Source organism: Nicotiana sylvestris, chromosome 8, assembly GCF_000393655.2.
Source record: "Nicotiana sylvestris chromosome 8, ASM39365v2, whole genome shotgun sequence".
Taxonomy (NCBI): domain Eukaryota; kingdom Viridiplantae; phylum Streptophyta; class Magnoliopsida; order Solanales; family Solanaceae; genus Nicotiana; species Nicotiana sylvestris.
Genome location: NC_091064.1, coordinates 222,313,338 through 222,339,266, shown reverse-complemented (window position 1 = coordinate 222,339,266; position 25,929 = coordinate 222,313,338). Strand labels below are relative to the sequence as shown.

Genomic DNA, 25,929 nt, shown 5'->3' with positions numbered 1-25,929 from the left:
TTCTTGAAGAAACGTCAAACAATTTGGGATTATCTCTTTACTGTGACAGCTACAGAGAGGAAGAGTGGAGAAGAGGTGCCTGCAGACATTGATAAGTTGTTGAAGTAGTTTCCAGATATGTTTGTTGAACCCACAACTCTTCCACCTCCAAGGAACTATGCCCATTACATTCCTTGAAGGAAGAAGCAGATCCAGTTAGCATCAGGCCTTACAGGTATAATTTCTTCTAGAATAATGAGATTGAAAAATAAGTAAATGACATGCTCAATAATGGTATTATACAACCTAGCCATTCCCCATTATTTTCACATGTTCTTTTGGTTAAAAAGAATGATGGAAGTTGGAGATTTTGTATTGATTATAGAGCCTTAAATAATATGACAATTAAGGACAAATTTCCTATACCTCTAGTGGATGATTTGATTGATGAGCTTAATGGGTCTAACATATACTCTAGGATTATCCTTGGAGCAGGGTATCACCAAATCTGGATGAGTAAGGCAGACATATACAAGACAACATTTGGAACCCATTTAGGGTACTATGAATTCAAGGTCATGCCTTTTGGGTTTACCAATGCACCTGCTATTTTTCAATCCCTAATGAATCATGTATTCGACAACTATTTGAGAAAGTTTGTGTTGGTATTTTTTGATGACATACTAGTGTATAGTGCATCAATACTTGACCATGTGGAGCATCTCAGAAAACTGTTGGAGGTACTCAGGAAAGAATAACTTTTTGCCAAACTATCCAAGTGCTCTTTTGGTCAACCTAAAGTAGAATACATGGGGCACATTATCACTAGGGGAGGGGTGGCCACAAACTCTTCCAAAATTGAAGCTATGGCAAACTGGCCAATTCCTAAGATAGTAAAGCCTTGAGAGGTATTTCGGGGTTGACTGGGTATTATAAAAGGTTTGTTAAGTCTTCTGGTATTATTAGCAGGCCCTTGACTAATCTGCTGAAAAAGAATGCCTTCCAGTGGATTGAAAATGCTGATTAGGCCTTTCAGACACTTAAAAAGGCTATGACCACAGCCCTAGCTTAGCATTAGCTGACTTTACTAAGGAATTCGTAGTAGAAACTAATGCCTGTTCTAAGGGTATTCGAGCAGTACTCATGCAAGAAGGAAGACCCCTAGCCTTCTTCAGTAAGGCCCTAGCTCCTAGGCACCTTGGGTTTTCTACTTATGAAAAAAGAATTCATGGCTGTCCAATCAGCAGTAGATAAATGGAGACACTACATTCAAGGGGACCATTTTATAATTAAACAGACCATCACAGCTTGAGGTATCTGTTGGAATAGAGAGTCACTACTGCACTACAACATAAAGGGTTAACCAAATTGTTGGGGCTAGACTATGAAGTGTAGTACAAGAAAGGTTCAAGGAACAGGGTGGTTGATGCCTTATCAAGAAGACAAGAAAAAGAAGAAGAAGAAGAAGAGGAAGAAAAGCAAATACTGAATGCATTGTCAGTAGCTGAACCTACATGGATGCAAGAAATAGCCCATAATTATGGGCATGATCCTGCAGCCTTACAATTGCTCATTGAGTTGATTAATGACCCATCTACCAAGCCATCATATACTCTACATCAGGGTATTATCAGATATAACCAAAAGATTTTGTAGGTAGAGGAGCTAAGTTGAGGGATAAGATTTTTAAAGAATTGTATCAATCCCCTTTAGGTGGACATTCTGGATAGCAGGGTACTTACAGAAGGATTAGTATGGTCTTCTACTGGCCTAGCATGAAAAGTAATATCTGCAAATAGGTGTCTAAATGTGATATTTTCCAGAAAATAAAAACTGAGAATATGCAATACCCTGGCCTACCCTTACCTATTCCTAATACACCATGGCTTGACATTTCCATGGATTTTATAGAAGGAATGCCTTCATATGCTCACAGAAATGCTATCCTAGTAGTGGTGGACAGGTTGACTAAATATGGCCACTTTATAGCCCCACAAGCGTCCCTACACAACCAAAGACATTGCAGACTTGTTCCTTAAAGAGGCGCACGAGCTACATGGGTTGCCAAAAACCATTGTCACATATAGAAACCTTATCTTCACTAGCCTGTTTTAGCAACAGTTGTTCAAGTCCATGGGAACCAAACTCATGATGTCCACTTCCTACCATTCCCAGAAAGATGGACAAACTGAGAGGCTTAATAGTTGCCTCGAAACATATTTGAGGTCTATGGTATTTACTAATCCTAAGCACTAGTTGAAATAGCTTCCAATGGATGAATAGTGGTACAAAACAAACTATCACACAACCCTAAAATCTACCCCATTTGAAGCTCTATATGGATTTCCCCCTTCCCAAGTACCACTGGGATCCCTGCCTTATTCTACACACACTCCAGTGGGTGCATGCATGGCTCAAAGACAACACATCCTACATCAGCTTAAGGAAAATTTACAAGTGGCCCAAGCCCGTATGTAATTTTATGCAGACAAGAACAGAACTGAAAGGGTACTAAATGAAGGAGATATGGTCTACTAAAAATTACAGCCCTACAAGAAAGCATCACTGACAATTAGAAGGAATCTAAAGTTAAGTGCTAAATACTATGTGTGAGCACGTGATTTTTTGCCTCACACGAATTAATCCAAAAGAATTCCCGAAAGTAGGTCTTTTCTTTAATTATGTGTTATTTTAGGAATTAATGTGTGATTTTCCTGATTGTTTGCATATTTTGTGTGCATATTTAATTTTATTAATGCATTAAAAAATACAAAAATATAGCATTTGCATTTAGGATTTGATTTTACATTTTTTTTTGGTTATTTTAGTAAATTGTTGTTTTACAAAAATCACAAAAAATAACGTATTCTGCATCTTAGTGTTTAATGTCAAAATTTTGTGATTTGGTATTTAATTATTGGTGATAATTATTATATATAGTTAACTGGTATATTTTAAGTTAATTTGGATTTTTACAATTTAATTTAGGATTTTAGTTTTAATTTTTGAAAAAAAAAGGAAGAAAAGAAAAGAGAAAGAATTAATAAAAGATAAGAAAATCGGAATTGGGCCAAGTTTTAATTTAATTCTTCAAGCCCAAGTCAAATTCTCTCATACCCATCCAAAACCCATAACCCGTTTTTCCCAATACCCAGCCCATCACCATACTAAACCAAACGACGTCGTTTGGATATGCTTCAATTTGGGCCATTAAAAATTGTTCATCCAATGGTCTAGAACGCACCCCATCACCCGTATCCGACCCGTTTCATCTGAGACCGATCCGGTCTCTAACTCACTCAAACGACGTCGTTCCTATTAAGTGATTGATCCAAGCCGTTGATCTCATTTGATCAAACGGCCTGGATCCACAACCTAATATATATATATATATATATATATATATATATATATATATATATATATATATATATATATATATATATATATATATACAAACATACCCCCCCCCTCAGAACCCCCCATCTCGTCTATCGGCTCCCTCACATACCCTAGGGACACCCCGTCTCCCACCGCCTCACACCACTGCCATTCGCCCACCAGAAATTGCCTCACGGCAGTTCTGGCCCAAATCACCCCATCTTTACATCATAGAATCCCCTCACTCCCCTCTTTCTGAATCCACAAACCTTATCCCTCAAATATCCCTGGAATCCCTCGAATTTCAGATCAAAGATCGGACCCAAACCCTATTTTACCCAATCGACCCCAAACTGACATCCCATAACCTCCACAACCCCCTCATGCCCAATATATCATTAGTTCCCTCGAATGTATCCAGAACTCCTCAAATATCGAATCTAAGTTCGAGCCTTAGAACCCTAAAATTCCGACCAGTGTATGAAAGGTCATTTGGTTAGATTTCTGGGCTTATTCAAGCTTGTTTCATCACAAAATAATAACGCTCGTTTGTTCTACATCAGGAACAAACGTTTGGTATTATTTTGGGCTGATTCAGAGTGCCAAATCCAAGTTCGAGCCTGTCCAGTAAGTTCTTTCCTAGTTTTTGTTTATTTTCATTAGTGTTTTTCTGATATTTGTCTTCCTCGTCTCTTTTTCTTTTTCTGGTCAATTTCAATTGAAATTCGATCAGTACTCTGGTATAAATTATTCTGTTCACTATTTTTTCTTTAAGATTGGTTTCGTAGATTTGTTTCGTATAATTGGGATATCAGTAGACTTTGAAATCGTATTCCGTTTAATCACTTAGTCAGAATAGTTAGGATTAGTTCAATAGTTTGGTTTAACCTCTTGTCTAATTATGTCGATAAGAACTGATTAATATAAGTATGATTCAAGTGTTTACCTACTTAAGAAGTTTCTAGTGGATAGTAGGGTTAGGATTGCACTAATGGATTAGATAATTGAGTGGACAATTGAGTGGATGATTAAAGAAATGAAAATTTGAATTGATAGTGGTAAATGCACTAAGTTGAATGCCTATATATAGATACTAAGTTCATACAAAAAAAAAGCAGGCTGGTACTCTGAAACACATAGAAGGAAGAACATTCTGGGATACAGAAAATACATTGAGATACAGAGAGATATAGAGTGAAAGAAAGAGAGGACCAGAGGAGAAGATAATCTGAGAAATACTGGAAAAAAATAGATTTTTACTGTTCCATTAAGATTTCCGAGATTTTGAGGCTTTTTATTTATGAAACAATTCCTGAATAATCATAGGTTAAAATGATTTGAATGTGTTGGTTTTCAAGTGTTTGGTTCAAGTTCTGACTGTATTTTGATTACTAAGTATCAGTTGATCCTTCTACTGGGCTGAATTTGGCTAAAAAACTGGTTTCCTTTGGTTTATTTTACTGTTGAGTCCTGTTGATGCTACTGCCGCACCTTACCCCTCTTTACTCTCATTTCCAGGTATTCATCTCACCTCCCAATGTATCAGAATGGATGAATATGAAGATTGGTTCCCTTAAATAGAAATTTGTACTAATGCAGTTTGTTATTCAAATGTTTCTGCACTTTTGAAATTGTTTAGCTTAGCATCTTATTATATTTCTTTCTGTTCGTTCTGAGTATGGACTGCTGTAGTATTATTGGCTGGGTAGTTCATTGTGGAGCATCAAAGGTGCATGAAAGGTCATGTTAAACGTTTGGCAATGTTTGAAAGTCGTAGGTATCTATGAGATTGGATAATTAGTACATTTGGTGATCAGTATGTAGGCCAACTTCTATATTTATATTGTTGAAAGGAGTATGTTCAAAGTTAAGTTGTAAATGTGATTAAGTATAGAATCCATGTTAGAAATGGGAGATGTGATTATATAGTTAGTTGTTTCAGTAGTGTTTCAATTCTTAATATGTGAATAACATCTTGTGAATGTGTTTCATGGCTGTGGATTGCATGATATTCATTCCAATCCATCTTTGCAGTAGTTTAGTGAGTTTGATATAAATGTACCTTCCATTAAACATGTATTAAGTAAGAGCTTTTTAGTTTGCCGTAATATATTTGGATCTACTATGCATAATGGATGTGTAATTACTTAAAATGAAATTTGGTTTATTAATTTCAGGGGTGTTCTAGCTTAGTGGTATCTATGTTTATACAATGTTGCAAATTTTTTATTATTATTATTTTTTATATGTTCAAAGGGCTATTGGTGTAATTGTACGTTTAAAATTAAATTTGAAAACCTATGAGTTGATCGTGTTGCTGCAGGGATTCGACCTTGAATCCCTGCGTGGCCATTACACTGTGTCATTGAATTGGGCTGGCATTGGTAACATGATACTGGGCTCCCATTTGGCCCATGATTTAGATAGTATCTGGACTCATTAGTAATTAAAATAAGGTAGGTTGTTGGGCTCAGGTTTGAGCCTAAACTGGGCAGCCTTGTGTTAATTAAACCATCAGTCCGTTAATTGAAAAAGTATAAAAGAATGGGCATTAGTTGGGTTGTTGGGATTACTGCCGAATGAGACAGGAATCTGGGTAATTGGAAAAATGAACGGGTTGAGTTTTGGTCATATTATGCATCGGGCTTAATATCAACTTCATTTTCTTTCTTCATTTACACTAGTAGTATGTTTATTTAAGGTAAATTACTTGCATTTGAATGTTAAATATTGTTTGGTTTATTAATTATGCGAGTTTGCTTTAGGTGGTTTAGGCTAGTCAATATAATAAAATCTGGGTGTTGTAGTGCCATGATAAAAGTCATTTAATTGATGGAATTTTACATCTCAAACCTAAGGCTCAAGAATGCGAAAGGTGGTTATTCTCGTAAATGTCTCTACCTTAGTATAAGGCTAGTTATTCTTGCAAATGGTTGTTTAATTAATGAGTAATTAAGGCTGCAAATTAAAATAGTTGGCGCAGTTTGATAGGTGGGAGCGAATTAACTAATTAGTGTAGGAATTTAATTGAGTCATGCCGAACAAAAATGACAATTGCGTGACCCTCGCTTTAATTAATTTTTAACTCAACCTTAGAATTCAAGGCGTGTCATTTAGCAAAATTCCATGGTACTCGCGAAGTTAAAACGCGTAGTTGCTTTAGGCGTGTATTTTAAATAATATTACCTTCCTAAACTCGGGTGCACATTTATGTGACCCAAATCCAAATCTTAACAACGTTAAATAAAATATGTCGCGGATCGCGGGTGCATTTCATGTGGCATGATTACAGGTTCCAGAATTAAGACCAACGTATGTGTTCGCGCAACGTTGGGCGAAACAATCTTAATCTTAATAAAATACTATCGTGGTTGTGTACATGTTCGCGTGACATAATTACGATTCTAAAAGCAAAATCGGAGTATGCGCAACTTTGGCCCAATTTTCTTAACATTAATAAAGCGTTATTAATTGTGGACACGTACGCGTGACATGATATTTGACGCGCCAAACAAATGGGTATACGTGCGCGTAACCCGTTTCAAGATAATTTTCTTGATTAAAAAGCGTTGAAAGATAAGTGCACATAGGTTTTAAAGTCAGTAATTAAACAATTTTAATAAGCCAAGTATGATCAAAGCGACCGTGCTAGAACCACGAAATTCGGGAATGCCTAACATCTTCTCCCGGGTTAATAGAATTTCTTACCCGGACTTCTGTATTTGCGGACTGTATTACAGAGTTAACCGTTCCTTGATTCGGGATTTTAAACCGGTGACTTGGGACATCATAAATCTCCTGAGTGGCGACTCTGAATTTAATGTAAATAATCTCGTTTCGATTGTCCTTTAATTGGAAAAACTCTCTTATATATACCCCTGCGGGTGTAGGAAAAAGGAGGTGTGACACTATGGTCCTTACAGGATTCTTGAAAAGATAGGAGCAGTGGCATACCGACTAGAACTTCCAGTTGGGTCTCAGATCCACCTTGTCTTTCACGTATCATAGCTGAAGAAGAGGGTTGGTCTTGACATCACTTCTCAGCCCGTCACTATCTTACAAAGACGCATGGTGAAGGTCAATAATGCAGCTGCTGTAAAGGTTTTGGTACAATGTTCTAATTTGAGCTCAGAAGAAGCTACGTGGGTGGATTGAGGGTACATTAAGAGTCAATTTCCTGATTTTATCAGCCAACTCCGACCTTGAGGACAAGGTCGTTTTGAATGGGAGGGTATTGTTATGTCGAAGCTCAGTTGAAATTAGAAACCCTATTACTAAATTGGGCATTTGAAGTGTATTGACTAAGTTGAGATAGTGAGTGGATAGTATTAATAAGCAGGTGACGGGACAATAGGAGGCGATATTACTCAGATTAATTTGGACGGTTCAGATTAGGAGTAGCTTTAACAAATAAAGGGCCCAGATGAGTTAGTTGTGGGTGTTAGGTATTTGTCCAGATTTTCTTACCATAATTGGTTTTCCTATCTCATGAAGGAAAAGACAACATATTTACCATATTTTAGTTTTTCTTTTCCTAGAAGGAAAATATAATTCTTTCATATTTGGCCTTTTAGATCTTTGTGATCCCGTGGTTTTTGCTAGCTTCCGCATGACACTGACTCTTTTCGGTCCTAACAAGTAGTATCTGAGCGAGGTTCACGACAAGTTCATCTTGGCGGGTTTAGTTCTAGCCGCAACTTATTTGACGATAATTATGATTTTTGTATGAGAAATTTGACTGTAGTATTACTCATGTTGAGACAAACTTTGTGGTGGAGATTTGGAGATGCGACATGTTGAAGATTATGAGAAGAAGGTGGATCAAGTTTATTTTGTTAGAAAATTCAAGCCAAGGGGGAGAATTGTTAGATGTTTCTCCATATTTTCTTGCCATAATTGATTTTCCTATCTCATGAAGGAAATGACAACAGAGTCCGGAACCTAAATAATGTGTGTTTGGACTCAAAACACACAAATAAGTGTATTAAAAAAACGACATTTCTATATATAGCGTGCAACAACAACACGCTATATATTAACGGTAACGTATGCCGTTAAGTATAGCGTATTGTTGTTACACGCTATATGTGTCAGACGATTTGACTTCTCATATAGTGTGTTCAAATTAAACGCTATGTATAGCGTTTTAAAATCATACGCTATATATAGCGTTTAATTTGAACTCGTCTTCTTCCTTGACAGAACCCTCCCCCATTTCTTTACAAACCCCCCCTCCCCTTATCCTTCTGGTCCCTCCACCCCCAACTGCTCAACAACCAAAAAAAATTGTGGGCCCCTCCCGTCACACAAAAGGCCAGGAACGTAGGTCCTCCATCGTAGTAGAGCATTCTGGACTCGTGGTTTATCTCCTTCATCTTCAAATTTTCATGCAATACATACACAACATCGAGGTATTTCGATTTATTTTATGTCCAAACTTGTATAATAATGTATATCCCTGCCTATTGAATGTGTTTCCATATCCTTTTGTGTTGTATTTGCAAAACTAGTATGTTATATTTATCCAGACTTAGATATTAGTGTAAAATTTAGATTTAATTTTTTATGTTAATATAAGTATTTAGATATTAGTATTTCTATGTCATTATGTGTTTTTTATTTGCGAAACTAGTATTGTTGTAGCTATTTTTTTTAATGTTATGTGATTAAAATATATATGTTGTTTATATTTAGTTTATTTATTAGCGTAGTAAAATGTAGAAACTTTTAGCGTAGTAAACTGTATAGTATTTTAGCGTAGAATTCTTGTAGTTTAAGTAATTTTAGAATGGTAGATGAAAGTATATACTTTGTACAAATTTAGAATTTAAATTATAAGACAAACACACACAAAATAATCGAAAAATTAAATTTGACATACATAAATATTCACGATAGTTTGGTGCTACTGGACCTTAAATATCGAGCCTAGAACCCAATTGTTACATATACTTTATACAATTAAATCTCTAAAAAAAATTAGAATTTAAATTATAAAATAAACACACACAAAATTATTAAAAAATTGAAATTAACAACATAAGTATTCATGAAAATTTGGTGCTACTGGGCCTAAAATATCGAGCCTGGACCCAAATTGTTACATATACTTTGTACAATTAAATCTCTAAAAAATATAGAATTTAAATTATAAAACAAACACACACAAAATTATAAAAAAAATTAAAATTGACACACATAAATATTCATGAAAATTTGGTGCTACTGGGCCTAAAATATCGAGCCTGGACCCAAATTGTTACATATACTTTGTACAATTAAATCTCTAAAAAATATAGAATTTAAATTATAAAACAAACACACACAAAATTATAAAAAATAAAATTGACACACATAAATATTCATGAAAATTTGGTGCTACTGGGCCTAAAATATCGAGCTTGGACCCAAATTGTTACATATACTTTGTACAATTAAATCTCTAAAAAATATAGAATTTAAATTATAAAACAAACACACACAAAATTATAAAAAATTGAAATTGACACACATAAATATTCATGAAAATTTGGTGCTACTGGGCCTAAAATATCGAGCCTGGACCCAAATTATTACATATACTTTGTACAATTTAATAATTAACATACAATTAATGTTGTTTAATTTACAGTTGACGACATGGACGTGCCTATACATCCCGGACCTTACTCTCGTGAGCTATTAGTGCTTCATGGCGATCATAGGTCCGCCCATATATGGGATGGAGAGTTACTTTCCCAGACTCTCCGCGCTAGGAGAGTGGATGACCTGTGGGATTTTCTTCATGACAGAGTTCTCCACGAGCGTGTAGTCCATCGCCACTAGGCCACAGGATTCTATAGGATTATTGAGATCGGCCGGATACAGGTTGACTGGGCATTGATCACGACGTTGATTGAGCGGTGACGACCGGAGACACATACTTTTCATTTGCCCATTGGCGAGGCTACCATCACGCTACAGGACGTTGAGGTTTTATATGGCCTGCCCGCTGATGGCATGGCCGTTTCACTGCCTATTGCTATGAGATATATGTCGCTTGATCATTATTGGGACATGCTGCATCAGCTCACTGGTTTTAGGCCTCAGGACGAGGCTACATCGTCTGGTGCTAGTCGGTTGGCTTTGACCCCTATTAGACAGCACCTGGAGCTACTCCACCCCGATATCACTGACGATACAAAGGAGGAGCATATCACCCATTATACGAGGTTGTTGTTGCTTCTTCTATTTGGAGGGTCTTGTTCCCTAATACTTCGGGAAACCTCGTTAGCCTTAGATTTTTGCGTCATCTTCAGCTGCTGGATGAGTTACCCTATTACAGCTGGGGTGCTGCTGTTCTCGGCTACATGTATAGGCAGATGTGTCGGGCGAGCATGGACACTCAGAGAGATGTTTATGGTTTTATGCCGCTTCTACAGGTGACAATATATTCCAATAAAGTGTTCATCATTTCTAACTCTACCTAGTTAGACTTTATCTTAATCATTACGTCAACTTTGTGTGTTAGGTTTGGGTCTGGGAGCGGTTCTTGCAATTTCGGCCACCGCGACCACAATTACCTCCTACTGTAGCATCTCCATTTCTCCCTCTAGCCAGGAGGTGGATTCTCCGCCGTAGACTATTATGAGAGTATGATGCTCATCATAATCTCCCCCTCTGCAGGGATGTGTTGGATCTGCTGGAGGGCGCACAGGTAAATATGTACCTAAACTTACCTTGTGTGGATTAACTTAGTGTTGCGCATACTCATGTTTCATGTTCTTATTTGATAGTTCATCTGGACGCCATACAACGAGGATTTGATAACTTCCTTGCCACCTTATTGCTTGGTTGGTCGACATATTTGGAGCACTTCTGCCCCACTCATATGCCTTGATATTGTGGAGCATCATGCCTCGGAGCGAGTACTTCGGTAGTTTGGCTGCCCAAAGTATATACCGAGGGGGCCTATATGGGAGCCTACGCATTATTAGAGAGATGATCGTAGCCGGGCGGACGACACATTTATGGCATGGTTAGCCGGGCAAATCCAGAGTTGGGACCATCGAGAGGAGATGATTCCGCCCCCACATACTTGGGACCAGGAGGTGGATATTCAGAGGTATATGTCCTGGTACCGGCACGTCACCCGACTTTTTATCAGGAACCCTATTCATCAGGCTGGCGGTCGGTATGTTCCATACGCCGGGCGACACGAGGCCCTGGTATGTTTTCTATTATTATTCATCATATTACAATATTTTAGTGCAATATACGTAGTTTATATTTTATACATTGTGCAGGCTATTGGACTACACACAGTCTACCAGATGGGACTGCAGATGCAGGATTATATCGGAGATCTTACGGATGCCTTGCAGGATTATAGCCACCGATTTGTAGAGTTGGCTGCCCGGACACTGCAGCGAGCCCGGGAGGATCATCGTTTGGCTCAAATGCCTGATTATGTGGAGCCAGATCAATACAAGCGAGGTCTTGGTGTGGCACGAGGTGGTGGTGCCCGATGAGGTGGCATTCCCGATGAGGTGGTGGTGCCTGACGAGGCGGGGGTGACGGACGACGTTGTGGTGGGCAGAGAGGAGGTGGTCCCCAGCAAGGGGGAGTGAGGCCCCTGTTGATTATGTTCCTGCCGATATGTCGGGTGGCCTTGGGACGGATCTCACTCTAGGGACTTCGCAGGTGACTCCGTCAGGTGAATTATTAATCACAGACATGCAACTTTCTGGAGTGGATTGGGATACATACTTTCCAGGCCCGTCTAATATTGCTGAGGACCGGCCGACCCGAGATTTAAGTGGTGGGCGCCGGTTGAGTTATGGTTCATCATCACGTTCGCAGGTATGATTTTCATAGCGTGTTGAATTATAATTTGTCTTTTTTTTTCATAACTTTGTTAATTTCCTTTTTAAGGTTGAACGCGATGTTGACATGGTTGCCACTAATGATTACATTCAGGAGCCCGAGGAAATAGTGGTACGACAATTCAAATTGTTCTGACGAATTATATACTTTGCTATTCTAAGCTTTTGACTCTTATGTAGGTTTCTACTAGACTGACGACCTCTTCTACTGATCCTGTCAGCACCACTGATGATCATGCAGCGGCGCATCCGGCTATAAGGCGGCGATTTGATGATGACGATCCTGATAGCGTCCCCAGGAGGGATGCGATGCGCCTCAGGCCAGCGGCTGTGTTGAGGCACACTTGATACGGGACGCACTGATTTTATTCATTTTTATTTGGCAGTATATGTACATTTAAAACAACTTTTATATAATATGTGAATTATTTTTTGATTTCTCCGTTAAGTAGCTAGTTTCGTACTGCAATAAAAACACAAGTCGTAAAGAAGAAAAATTCCATTACAATGACTGAAAGAAAAGTTCATTACTAAACACATAGCACAAATACTAGCACAAACACAAACATAGCAGGCCAACATAATAAAAATACATGAAATATGAAAATTACACTAAACACATACAAGCCAATGTTTAGCCCTGGTTGCCATTTATTCTCCGCTCCAACCACTTTAATCGTTCTTCCAGTTGTTCTTTTTCTTCTTCTACCTCTTTTAGTTTCGCCTTCACCTCCGCAAGTTCCCTTTTATATTTTTATTTACGCTCCTTTTGTGCATCACAATTCCATTGTATTTTCCATTTTTCTTCTCCCACCTCCTTCGGTTTCCCCTCAAGTCTGCAATAATTCTATTGCTTTCTTTTTGTACTTCCCGCTGTCTTAAACACATATTATGAAGAAACTGCAGTTGTTCTCTGTAACAATCCAGATTATTGATACTCAATTTTTCCCTATGTATTTTTATATATAAATACTTTCAAAATAGCATGTACATGCATATATAAGCATGCCCAAGAGTTTTGGTATTTTTTCAAAGATTTTAAAATCAATTTATTGTCCATTTTTATCAGTACAAAAATCATTAATTATTCCCAAAATTATCAATTTTGGCGAGTAATTTATTTTATTCCCATATTTATATCAAAATATAATTAGGTTAATTTTTTTTATATTTTTACAAATTTATTTGGTATTTAAAAAAGCTAAATTGCATATAATCGCAATTCTAGCCTACTTTAAGATTAATAGCATTTTATAATTGTAAAATTTGTTCCAGTATTTTTAAATGAATATTATATATTATTTGTTGGCTCAATACTTTTAATTTACTTTTAAAATCATTATTACTATTTTTTATAAATAAAAAAGGAAAAAACTAGCTATTTAACATTTAGCCCCATATTCATTTCAATTTTAACCCTTAATTGACCCTATCCTAACCCCAACTGAACTGGCCCAATTTCAATTTTGACCCAACCATAACCCAATTCAAATGATCCTACCCGATTTCCCACCTACCCTCTTAAATCTAGGTCGTTGATCATTCAGATCAACGACCATTATTTACCCTTCCATAATTAAACCCAAACGACCTACCCTAATCCCTCATTTTCATTCTGATAGCCGCCTTCAAAATCCCTTTGTCTGTCAAACTCTCTCAATGGTTCTTCAGAACCCTAGTAGTCTCCCGCCTTTTCAACCACCACTCCACCGGAATCCATGGCTTCTCAGGCCATGGATGGCCTGCACTCACTCCCCTCCATCATTAAACCTTGGGTGTTCGAAGCTTTGAAGTCTGACCTCGATGGTTCTCCTTTAGATCTTCTTAGATCTATGGCTTCTCCGGCCTGTTCCAGCGTACCCAAAGCATTAGGAGCCTGATTCTAACTCATTCGACTCAAGATCAGACCTTCTTCCAAGCCTTTCTCATTTCTAGGGTTTCGCCGAAACCCTAAGCTATTCGAGGTTTTTCTCTATTTGTTCTCTTAGATCTATGTTGTATCTGTGCTGTACTTGATTTTTAAAGTGTTTTCCCCAAATTTTCTTTTCAAAATCGTTTGTCTTCGATTTAGGGTTTTTGAAAGGATTTCAAAACGTCTTTCTGATTCTTCCTTTTTCTTCTCTTTATGTGTGTTTACCTATACTATGTTTTACCACGCATGTATTGTTTTTCTGCCTTTCTTTCTGCTATACATGACTCTTTTGTACCTTTGTACTCTATTGTGCCTCTAGAGTAGGCTCGCATGTTAATATTTGTTATGTTTTCCTATATGTTCTTTGCTATACTTTCCAGTATTCTCTTACTGTATGTGTTTCTTGTTAAGTTCTTTAACTTTGTTTGTTTTACTGGACTCTTATTGGAGTTCTAAGCATGTATTACTACTGTTTCTTAATCTTATATCACCCTTCTTCTCTCCTGAACTTGCTTAAGTTCTGACTTTTCTTAAACATGTTCTTTATGCCCCTTAAGTCAACTTTTTTTTTTACTCTGTTGGTTCAAACCTGCTATTATGGCCGTTGGTTTCTCATGAGTCTCTAAAAGAAACCTCTGAGTCTGTTTCAATGGCTTACATCCTCACCTCTGTGTCTGATTCAAGTGGAAGCCCTAGGATTTGGAGTTTTCTTTGGTAAGTTTGATTTTGTGTTCGGGTTAGGGTTCTACCTTGGGACCCTGGACTCTCAGACTCATTATGAGTCTACAAACTGAACTTGTATCCCTTTGCTTATGATTCTGGACGTTTCTATGTTAGACTCTTTTCTAAGTAATTTGATAATCCCCAATGGTATTTACATATTTGTGTGCTTTATATATGAGAAATTCTTCTTTCAAAAGGGTTCTGCCAACTATTGATTGATTCTAAATTCCTTTTAATAGGGTTTGATTGATTGTTACTGATTTTCTCTAATTGAACCTTTTGTAACTTTTCCTGACTTGGTTCATTCGAACAAAACTTGCAATTTTGATATTTTTTACTGGCTGTGTGATTGATTCCCTTTCCTTATTTTTTCACAAACCGTGTACCATTGGACTTTTGCCTTAAATAAACCCTGTGTATTTACCCTTCTTGTGTTACTTTGGATAAGATTTTAATCCAATTCTTTCCTTAATTGTCTTCTATCCGTTTGAAATCAGAATCCCTTAACTAAAGGGAGATTTTGTGTGATTGATTGCAGACCTATTTTCTTACCTATAAAAGGGGACTACCCTTCTGCACTTGGACACACTTCGAATTCAATAATTTACACACACATACCTCTCAATTACAATATTCTTTCAATACTCTACTATCTTCTGAGATCTTTTGTATTGTTTGCTTGTAATTTGGTTTACAAGACTTCAGCTTTCACTTATTTGTTTCCCTGAAACTGGTATGTCTTAATTTTGATTTCAGCACCATCCCTATGTATTTACTTTACAATTACTACACTCTTGTCTACTTTGCTCTTCATGTTCTGTACTGAATATGCTACTCTCTCTTTGCATCTACTGTACATGTTTGTTGTGAATTCCCCATACCCCCACTCCCTTCTATGTGTTTGAGTTAAGGTTCAGGGCCTGACAACATCCAAATTGCTGCTTAGGTCTGAACCTGATCTTCAATGGATCCCAACTCTCAAAATTTGGCTCACAGGTTGGTCAGGGGTGTGACATCACTCCTAATTGCTGGGCATGACCACCAGCCTGCCATGGCTCTCCCTAGTTCCCCCTCTATGCACTTACACTCTCTCTTAGATTCTAAATTATGCCCCTCTCTTATGAGCCTTGCTTTGGGACCTTGAGTTCCCTCTAAACTTGGACATCTAAGGGCTGGCATTTCCACACTGCACTATGCTCTTAATTCTGCAATGTGTTTGGGATGTAAGCATCGCCCGGAGCCCTTTGGGACTTTTGGGAACTTTTATATATCCCAAATAAGAGAAAGGCTTTGGAAAATTGATCCTGGAAGTTAGTTCATCTCATATTGTTAGACCTTGAGTCTGAATTAGGCTCCTTGGTTGTAGCTTAATTTCTGATGTAATTTTACTTTTCTTAATTCATTCTAGTCTGTAATATGTTGTAATAACTTATGGGGTACTAGTGAAAAGGGGAGGGTCATTTATGTATGCAAAGGGTAGACAACATGCTCATAAGCATTACTATTTACAAGCTCTGCACTTACGCATATCATGTAGAAATCCTGCCTATACGTTTTTTGCACTCATGCACATCATATAGAAATCCTGCCTATAGTTTTTGCACTTACGCATATCATGTAGAAATCCTTCCTATAAGTTTTCCGCACTCATGCACGTCATATAGAAATCCTGCCTATAGTTTCTGCACTTATGCACATCATGTAGAAGTCCTGCCTATAAGTTTTTACACTTCTGCATATAGAAATCATGACTATAGGTGTCCTGCACTTCTGCATTTTTATCTATCATTAGGCAAACAGTTATAGGTTAAGTAATAATAAATTTCATTCTAGATACCATGTCTATAGGACACCCTGCACTTTCATAATCGTCTTAAAATCAACAACGCTTAGAAATCATGCCTATAGGAGTAACCCTTTGAATCTGATTCGCTTATTTCATCTACGAGTTTAAAATCAGATGCAATGTTGTCTAATATCTGCATATCTTATGTTTTTTTTATCAATAAGCCTTCTTTAAAATCAGAGTAAGCATTGTTAGATACCATGCCTATAAGTTTCACCTAGGCAAGCCAGTATATAATTGATAAACTGCATCAATCTTTGATAAATTACAACCAGAGAAGGCTAATTCGAACTCCTCATTTGAGAAATATGTGATGAATCAGCCTACCCTAACGCTTTAAATTCAGACCATAACCAGTACTTGTAAGTCATGCTAGCCAATTTGTTTCTTTAAATGAGGAGGCCCGTTTGAGCCCTTTAAACTGTTATGTGTTCTCCCCATACCTGCCTTATATGTTTTGATTGTCGCCCTAGAATTTTATCCTTTTAAAACTCTAAAAAGCTCCCTTCCCTTTAGGACTAGTAGTCCCAAATGCCTCCGGGACTGATAGGGTTGGGGCGGGTACTAGCATGCAATAAGTAACGATACTATTTCGCGCTTAATACCTTAATGGGGTGAGAAAGGGTAGATATGGATATGATGACCAGTGCGCTAATACCACGAGTAACCCCTCTTTTGAGGAGTGATTACTGGGTATTGCATTGACGTGATCCATATTGTTTGTAAACCTAGGACCCCCTCTCTTTTTAACTTGTTTTATTGTCCAAACTATTTCCTTAAAATTTCTGCTTTCTTTATTCTCTTCAAACTTTCGATTTACTTGCAATGTTGTATGTGAACCCCTTCTTGCTTGAGCTCTTAATTGCTTATTTGATTATGTGAAGTCACAATTGTAACATGGCCAGGAACCACACTAGTGGATCTTGAGGGGTGCCTAACACCTTCCCCTCGAGATAATTTCTAGACCTTACCCAAACTCTGGTTCTTCAAACTCAAACCCTTCTTAGTGTCCTAATGCACTTAATCATTAGGTGGCAACTCTTCAAGTTCCAAAACCCAATTCCCAAAAGGGAACGAGTCGACCTCCCAAATGTCACAAGCCCGATTTCGCAAGAAAAAAAAGGGGCTCGACACTGATAACATGGTTCATCAACCCATTCCTCAAAATCACAAATAGGTTCGCCGGGGACCTTGTAAAACTGATTCATACAGTGCCAGTAGTGGCGTCCAACCTCACCACCATCCCAACAGTTTTGTATCAAGCATGCTTTTCCACAATTGCACTTTGGTGGACGAAGAGGTTGAGCCATTTGGGAAATATTTGCTTTTAGTAAAAAAAAACCTAACTTTTAATGAAGTTTTTGCTTTTAGTAAATTTTGAGCACACAAAATAACTACAATGAGTCCGTTATTTATAGACGAGACAATACACACATAACATAGTGTTCAACCGCGCTAAATACATAATGTACTATGTAATAGCGCTATATTTTGCGTGTTAAATATCATGATATTGACAAGACAACTTTATGTCTTGTCAACTTTATTTCAGATAACTTTATGTCTCGTCAACTTTATTTCAGACAACTTTATGTCTTGTCAACTTTATTTCAGACAACTTTATGTCTTGTCAACTTTATGTCATGATGTTGACAAGGCAATTTTAAATTAAATTATTATTTAAATAGGTAAAATGGAAAAATACAAATCATAATGAAAAATCATAATTTATTTCATAAATCTTGTAACATAGGCATAACAACTAATTATTACAATATCAACTTATGGATAGTTAGGTACACTAGAAGAACACCTACCCCGAGCTTGATTACTGTTGCCACCCAAAGGACATTTTCTACGGTCGTGTCCTGTTTGCGAGCATATACCACATCTGCGCGCATACACGGTTTCACTAACATCCATTTGGTTCCGTATACGCATTCTCTTCTTCACTTGTATTCGACGCAAATAGGACTTGTTACACACCATTTTAAATGGTTCAGAAGGCCAATAATGCTCAGCACCCACTGGCTGCAACTGTCCACTATATGTGTTTAGGTACTTCGCAACACTATATTATTGATCAACATAGTTGGTTACACCCAAACCAACTTGTTGAAAGCACTTGATGTCATGTGAGCAAAGCATGTGGTAGATGAACCATTTTCCACAAGAACATAACCTTCTAGATTCATTTACAGTATGTACATTATTACCTCGATTTTGATGGATAGCGGTGCGAACTTCAAAAACATTTCTTTCATTATCATACTGCAAAAATGAATGCCAATGCGCTCGCCGTCTATATTTCTCAAATCTTTTCATAGGCACTAGCATAAATTCAACACCCTTTTCCATCAATGATGTTGCAGCTGCAGGCCTTTCAACAAACCTCTTCGCCATCTGCTTGAATGACAACCGCACTATGGCTGTGACAGGCAATCCTCTTGCAGACTTCAATAACCTGTTGAAAGACTCTGACACATTTATAGTCAGAGTTCCCCATCGTCTGCCACCATCCGCATGCAACGTCCACTTTTCAGTGTCATGTCGCCTTAACCAACGATAGGCTTCCTCGTCTTCGCCTAATATATTCCATGTGCATCCAGAATTTAGCTTTAAAGTGCCTAACACAGTAACAATGATAGGCATAAGGTTCTTGCCATGCAGACAAGTTCTCACAGAACTTAAGATACCACCATGCCGATCGGATATTAGAGAAATACCAGAACGCTGTTTCACAATGTGCTCTTTCAAGTGGTTCAAAAACAGCGTCCACGTCTCTTGGCTTTATTGGCACAAATAGCAAAAGCTAGAGGAAATATCTGTCCATTAGCATCTACTGCTACGACTATCAACAGTTTGATATCGTACTTTCCATAGACATGAGTGCCGTCTATGGATATTAAGGGCCGACAATGCGAAAAACCATCAACTGCTGGTTTAAACGCCTAGAAAACGTAATTGAACATATATTCTGGTTTACCTGGAATACGCTCAATCTTCCATTCAACAACCGTCCCGGGGTTAGCTGCAGTGCATCCATGTACCTAGGGAGATCTGCAAATGACTTATCCCAGTTACCATAGACTATTTCAAACGCACTTTTTTCGCCCGAGATATGCCTTTCTTTTAGTAATTGTATGGCCATGTTTCTGGTGGACTGCTGTAATGCACTCTTTGATTTTATACCTTATGGTTGCTTCTATGTGTGGAATAAGAACAAGAGAAATCAAATCAATATCCAAATTAAAATGATTCCCGTTGAATGTGTCCATTTTACATGTATGGGTGGGAATGTATTTACCCACTTTCCACAGACCTGTATTCTTCTTCATCGCACGCAACATCCAATGACATGGCCAAAACCACCTGAGACAAACAACCTTGTATACAACCGGACTTGACTCCCATACCGTCATCTCACGACACTCTTTTATGTTGTGCATTTTACAAGCCCTGCTTAGGCGCGCTTTATCAGGAAAAAATATGCCCTTTGCCAGCACCGTTGGTCTAGACTCATCCCACATTGTTGTCCGAATTTCATCAAAATCCCTTGTTAGAGCTTCCACATCCGGCATGTTTGGCAAGTTATCAAGGTAAGGAACCTCCCTTGAATGAAACGACACTTGGGACTCATGCACTCTTCGTCTTAGGGGGGGTGGAGCATACTCTCTCGTCAAATCAGGTCCTTCCTTCTCATCCTTCTCATCACCATCCTCACGATGAAAGGGTGTATCGTCTCCAGATTCATCAGCATTATTGTCGTAATCACTGTTCTCTTCCTCACTCTATGCATCTGCCAGCTCCCGATTTAATACGTCGTCTTCAGGTAATTGAGTGAGTACATTTGCTTCAACTTGCTCGTTTTCACTGCACAATCAACAAATTAATAAGATGCTAAATTTACAAAATACTTTTCATATAGCCGTATCACTTCACTTACAAGTCGTAATGTGATGAAATTCCATGATGGATATTTTTATGTAGGTGATAGCTCCCGGACGGACCACTTTGATCCAACACACCAAAACTATGCTCGGGTTCATTATTTATAAAACTCATATCTGGCATGTACCCCCTGTTAAATATATGAGCGTTAATACAAATTGAATACAACAAAATTGTACATCGTACCACAAAGGAAAATTAAAGCTTACCACTCGTCATGTGAATTATGTAAAGCAGGCGGGGATAAGTTTAAATCAAGGAAAACTTTTTCATCAGGAACATGTCCGGCAAAAACTCCTCCAGAATAGCCAGCCTATGACTGGGGGCTACCCGGAACATGTCCGACCACCTCATTGTTTGGAACATCTTCGACCTTGACGTACATATCCAACATATTTATTACAAGATATTCCCGGTATTCATCCGGAGTCCTCAGAAAATCCCTCAAAGTTTCATCATCGTAGATGTTTAACTCCGAGTAAAAAGCAGTCCCTTGCGGAGTGACGGAATACGAATATCTTCCAGTTACTTTAAGTATCACTGAACGTTTCCTCTTTCCCATTTTTTTGCATAACAACGATATCAATTTATCGTACTCTAGTGTAAGTGGTAATTTAACATAACCCTGTAGAGATAAACTATACCTCACAGAGTTATTCTCCGTCACAACCTCACCCCCCAATATAATGAAACTCTTATTCTACGCTCTTCAGACATTGCGAAAAAAATACTTCAGAGTTTAACAATAAGAAAATATTGAAGAGAATTAGAATTGTATGTGAACGATTTTTCCAAATACTCTGACCACTTTATATAGGAAATGGCTAGTCCGGGGGGTAGAATTTTTTGGATATATAGCATTTTCTAAACACACGCTATACATTGAAATAATTGTGATTGTCAGTTCACTTATTGGTGGGGCCAAAATCAGAGGATATTGTTTTCTGTTTGTGCGCTATACATATAGCGTGTAACAACAACACGCTATACTTAACGGCAGACGTTACCGTTAATATATAGCGTGTTGTTGTTGCACGCTATATATAGAAATGTCATTTTTTTAATACACTTATTTGTGTATTTTGAGTCCAAACACACATTATTTAGGTTCCGGACTCAGGACAACATATTTACTATAATTGAGTTTTTCTTTTCCCAGAAGGAAAATATAATTCTTCCATATTTAGCTAGTCCTTTTTCTTATAGGAAAAGGTTTGAAGTTCTATAAATTGAAGATCCGCCCTTCTCATTCAGTAGCATCCACAATGTAGCCATATGGGGTTTGAGAGTCGTGTTTAGGGGGAGAACTTTACAGGACAAGTGTAAGTGTTTCACTTGTGCTTGTCTCTTTGTGAGGTTATTTTCTCGATATTTTGTACTATCTTTTATATAGTGAATTGCTCATCTCCGCTGTGGACATAGGTCACTTGACCGAACCACGTTAAATGTTTGTGTCTCTTTTGGTATTTCTCTTTTGTTGTATGATTTATCGTTGTTCAAGTATTGCTTTACTAGCTTCCGCATGACACCTGACTTTTCGGTCCTAACAGTGGGTTGTTATATCTAGCTGGGCCGTTAAATACACAACTGAAATGAGGACTGGCAGTTATGAATCTGGTATCTTCTCAATTCCTTCCTCTTCGATTCTCTCTCCTTCTCCTTCCTCTTCTTCTTTCTGATTATCTTCCTTATCTCGTTTCTCTTCTTCTAACAGGATTCCACCATTAACGTGCAACACAAGCTCCATTACTATATTTATGTAATTCTTAGTAGTTGTTGAGTTGGAGGTAGAATGTAATAGTACCAATCAATAAAATTGCTAATTTTTGCCTTAATTCTCTTCTTTCAATTCTAGTACATTACACCAATATTATTATGTGACTTACAGGGGTGAATTTTGAGTTTTGGATGTTGCAGGGCTTAACATTAATCAACCAATTGAGTCGCACTTGCTTGTTAGCGTGAAGAATGATATATTTCGTCAGCCCACAACTCAATTCTACCTAGTTGAAGTATCAGGTGCACTATTACTTATTACCTGATTTATCAATACAAAAGCTGCTTTTGCCAATATGAAAGATTATCGAAAGGGTACAATTGGTACCTTTAAATTTAAAATATTTGAACTAGATGTAATTAAGGGTGAATTGAAGTAGATTAAAACCTTGGCAAATTCAACAATCTTTTTGGGCCGTAATGGAGCAAATTGCATGGTGTCTTCTAAGTTTATAGGAGTTCAGCCTAATCACATATATTTTACGGATCATGTTTTTGATAAAGTCTTGAATGACGTTGATCATCTTATTTTTTACAATAGTCACGAAGGTGTCCTGTCCTTCCTTTGTATCAGTAGAATCATCCCTCCAAAAGCTATAACCTTGACATAGTTTGTTATGGACTTATGGTTCAACTTTTTATTTTAAAAATTTTACTTTATAAAAATAATGGTTCAACTTTTTGTTTACTTTTCCCTAGAATAAAAGGTTTCACCATTTATATTCTCACTCCTATGACCTTCTCTTCATGGCCGGGCAGCTCAAACATGGCGTAAATTCTTCTCCTTTCTCGTTTTCTTTCCCATTATATTCTCGCTCAATGTATTGTAACTTTCATAAAGTCTAATGACATCGAAAGGCTTGTTTAACGCAGCTTCAATTATGTTCGAGCAACTGTTTATGTGGAGACAAGTCTGACAGTTTTAATCACTTATTTCTGAAGTCATTGAGGAATTGAATCTTATAGATCCCCTTTATTTGGAGGAAAGTATACATGGTCAAGAAATATCTCTTACACAGTAGCTTTAAGAATTGATAGATTCTTGTTTTCATCGGGGTGTGATAATCTCTTTGGTGTTATTAAACAGTCCATTCTTCCACGCATTGTGTTGGATCATTGTCCTCTCATCCTGGAGTGTGGACAGTGGGTTAGAGGTGTTTCATATTTAAAGTTCGAAAATATGTGGATGGAACATCCTGATTTTGAGGATTTAGTTAATAACTGGTGGCACTCTTTTGTCTTTGTAGGCATTCCAGATTTCGTTTTTGCTCAGAAACTCAAACAAGTTGTTAAACACATAAGTTCAGAGACTGAGACTGGAATCTATTTTGTATTAATCAGATCTATTTTGATTGATTTGGTTGCTTTGATTCTCTATTTAAGATTAAGGTACGTACTGCAAACTGAATTACGATTTACGATCACATCACTTACCTGGACGCAGTGAAAGGGTGATCAACAAGGCCCATGGCCTAGGCTAGTGACCTCCATTGCACTTTGGAGGGTGCCCATCTAAGGTTTTCCCAAGTTGTCGAGCCTACATTATAATTTATGCCAATGGGGGCTTGCGTTCGCGCGGCCCCTACAAATTAAAAAAAATTAGAATCACATTGGCAAATACAAAAGTTACTTTTCATTTTACTATTTTAAAAAGGATTTTAATCTCTTCTTCTTTACCAAAAATAATGTATCTTTATCTATTCCTTTCCGCTTAAGTTTGCTTCAATAGTTTCTGTAGGAAAATTAGATCCACCCACAAGGGGTTCTTTAAGGCCCAATAGGGTTATTTGTTAAACCTAATATTTCCTATATAAGTATACTTATTGTGTACAATAAAAAGTCTCCCTGCAGTATTTTTCCATGCTCTTTCTCCCAAATCAGACGAGGGGTTTAGATTGTGATATAGGGGTTGCTCCGTCACAACTGACAACCACCATCGACCAGTGATTCCAGTCGCAATTCATTCGTCTTCTGCTTCAGGAAGAATAAGTAAGTTCTCATTTCATGATTTACACGCTAATCTAATGTGTTTAGTTTATCGTGTTCCAACAATTTCGTTTGACTATTTATTGATTTGTATTCAACTTCCCTTTCCGCTTTAGTTTGATTCAAGATTTCGTTTGATTTGTCTTCAACTTAAGTTTACTTTAAGAATTTCTTTCGACTATTTATCAAAATGTGTTCAACTTTATGTTACTAGATAAATTGGGGGAACCAGTCAGACATATTTATTATTTTATGCGTTCCAATTTATGTGAATCTGTTTGATTGGGCACGAAATTTAAGAAAAATAAAGATTTTTGGAATTTATGGTCCTAAACATGTTAAAAAGGGGCCCAGAATATTTGTGTGGTTATAAAAACTTCTCATTAAGGGTAAAATTATAAGTTTAAGCTAAATTGTTTCTAAATTTAGAAAGGAGTCATTCTTTTTGGAACGAACCAAAAAGGAAATGGTTCATATAAATTGGAACAGAGGGAGTATTTAGCTTACCAAAAGAACTGCACTAAGAAAATGCTCTCTACTCCAATCCCTACCGCATCACAATTCGTTCCTCCTTCCCTGATCATCTTCTTTCACTGATCACCCAACACCATGAATCTATCAACCTCTCCCCCAGATTCAACACACTCTTCTGACCCACCAGAGTCTCCAGATATGCAAGTAGACCTGCCATCTCCCATTCCACAATAATCCTCTTTTCTTCAAACACTCCTTACCACTTCACCACATAATTTACTACCCCCCACACTTAACCCATTCCATTTGATCTCGATTTGGTCGACGAATCGGACAACCCAATGAATCAGAACACTTCATCCCACTCTCTGCAAATGAAAAGGCTCGACTCTATTCCCCTTGGAAATTTTCCATTATCATCAAATTATTTGGCAAAGCCGTTGGGCATCAACTTTTAAAGACTAAACTACAATCCCTTTGGCAACCAACTGAACTACTCTATCTTATTGATCTAGGTTCAGTTTTTTTCTTATTAAATTCACTTAGGAAAACAATATATTACATACTTTACACGACAGACCATGGTTTACACTGGGCCATTTTCTATCTGTGCGTCGATGGGAGCCTAAATTTGCCGCATCAACTGCCCAACTTACTTACTCTGCTATATGCCAGACTATTGGAATTGCCAACTGAATATTATGATCTAACAATTCTACAGCAAGTCAGCAACAAATTGGGCCAATTATTGAAGATAGATACATGCACCTCATCTGCTGCAAGAGGACGATATGCTCGCATTTGTATCAAAGCTCCACTCGAAAAGCCTTTGAAAACTCATATTTACATTGGTAACCATAAGCAAACAATTCTCTATGAGGGCTTAAATCTTCTTTGTATTCGATGCGGGCGTTTTAGCCTCAATGCAAGGGTCTGCCCGTATCATGTTCCAGATAATACACCCACTAATATTTCTATACCATCCACATCCATCACAACAGCTTCTCCGCCCAAATCCACCTAACCACCCATCACCG

At 37.5% G+C, this 25,929-nt stretch overlaps 1 non-coding gene across 1 annotated transcript; it reads left to right on the top strand.

Moving 5' to 3' along the window:
- The first annotated feature begins 23,858 nt into the window (after positions 1-23,858).
- LOC138876713 (U1 spliceosomal RNA) lies at positions 23,859-24,018 on the top strand. The gene has a single exon (XR_011402052.1). It is a non-coding gene; the product is annotated as a U1 spliceosomal RNA (small nuclear RNA).
- Positions 24,019-25,929: the final 1,911 nt, after the last annotated feature.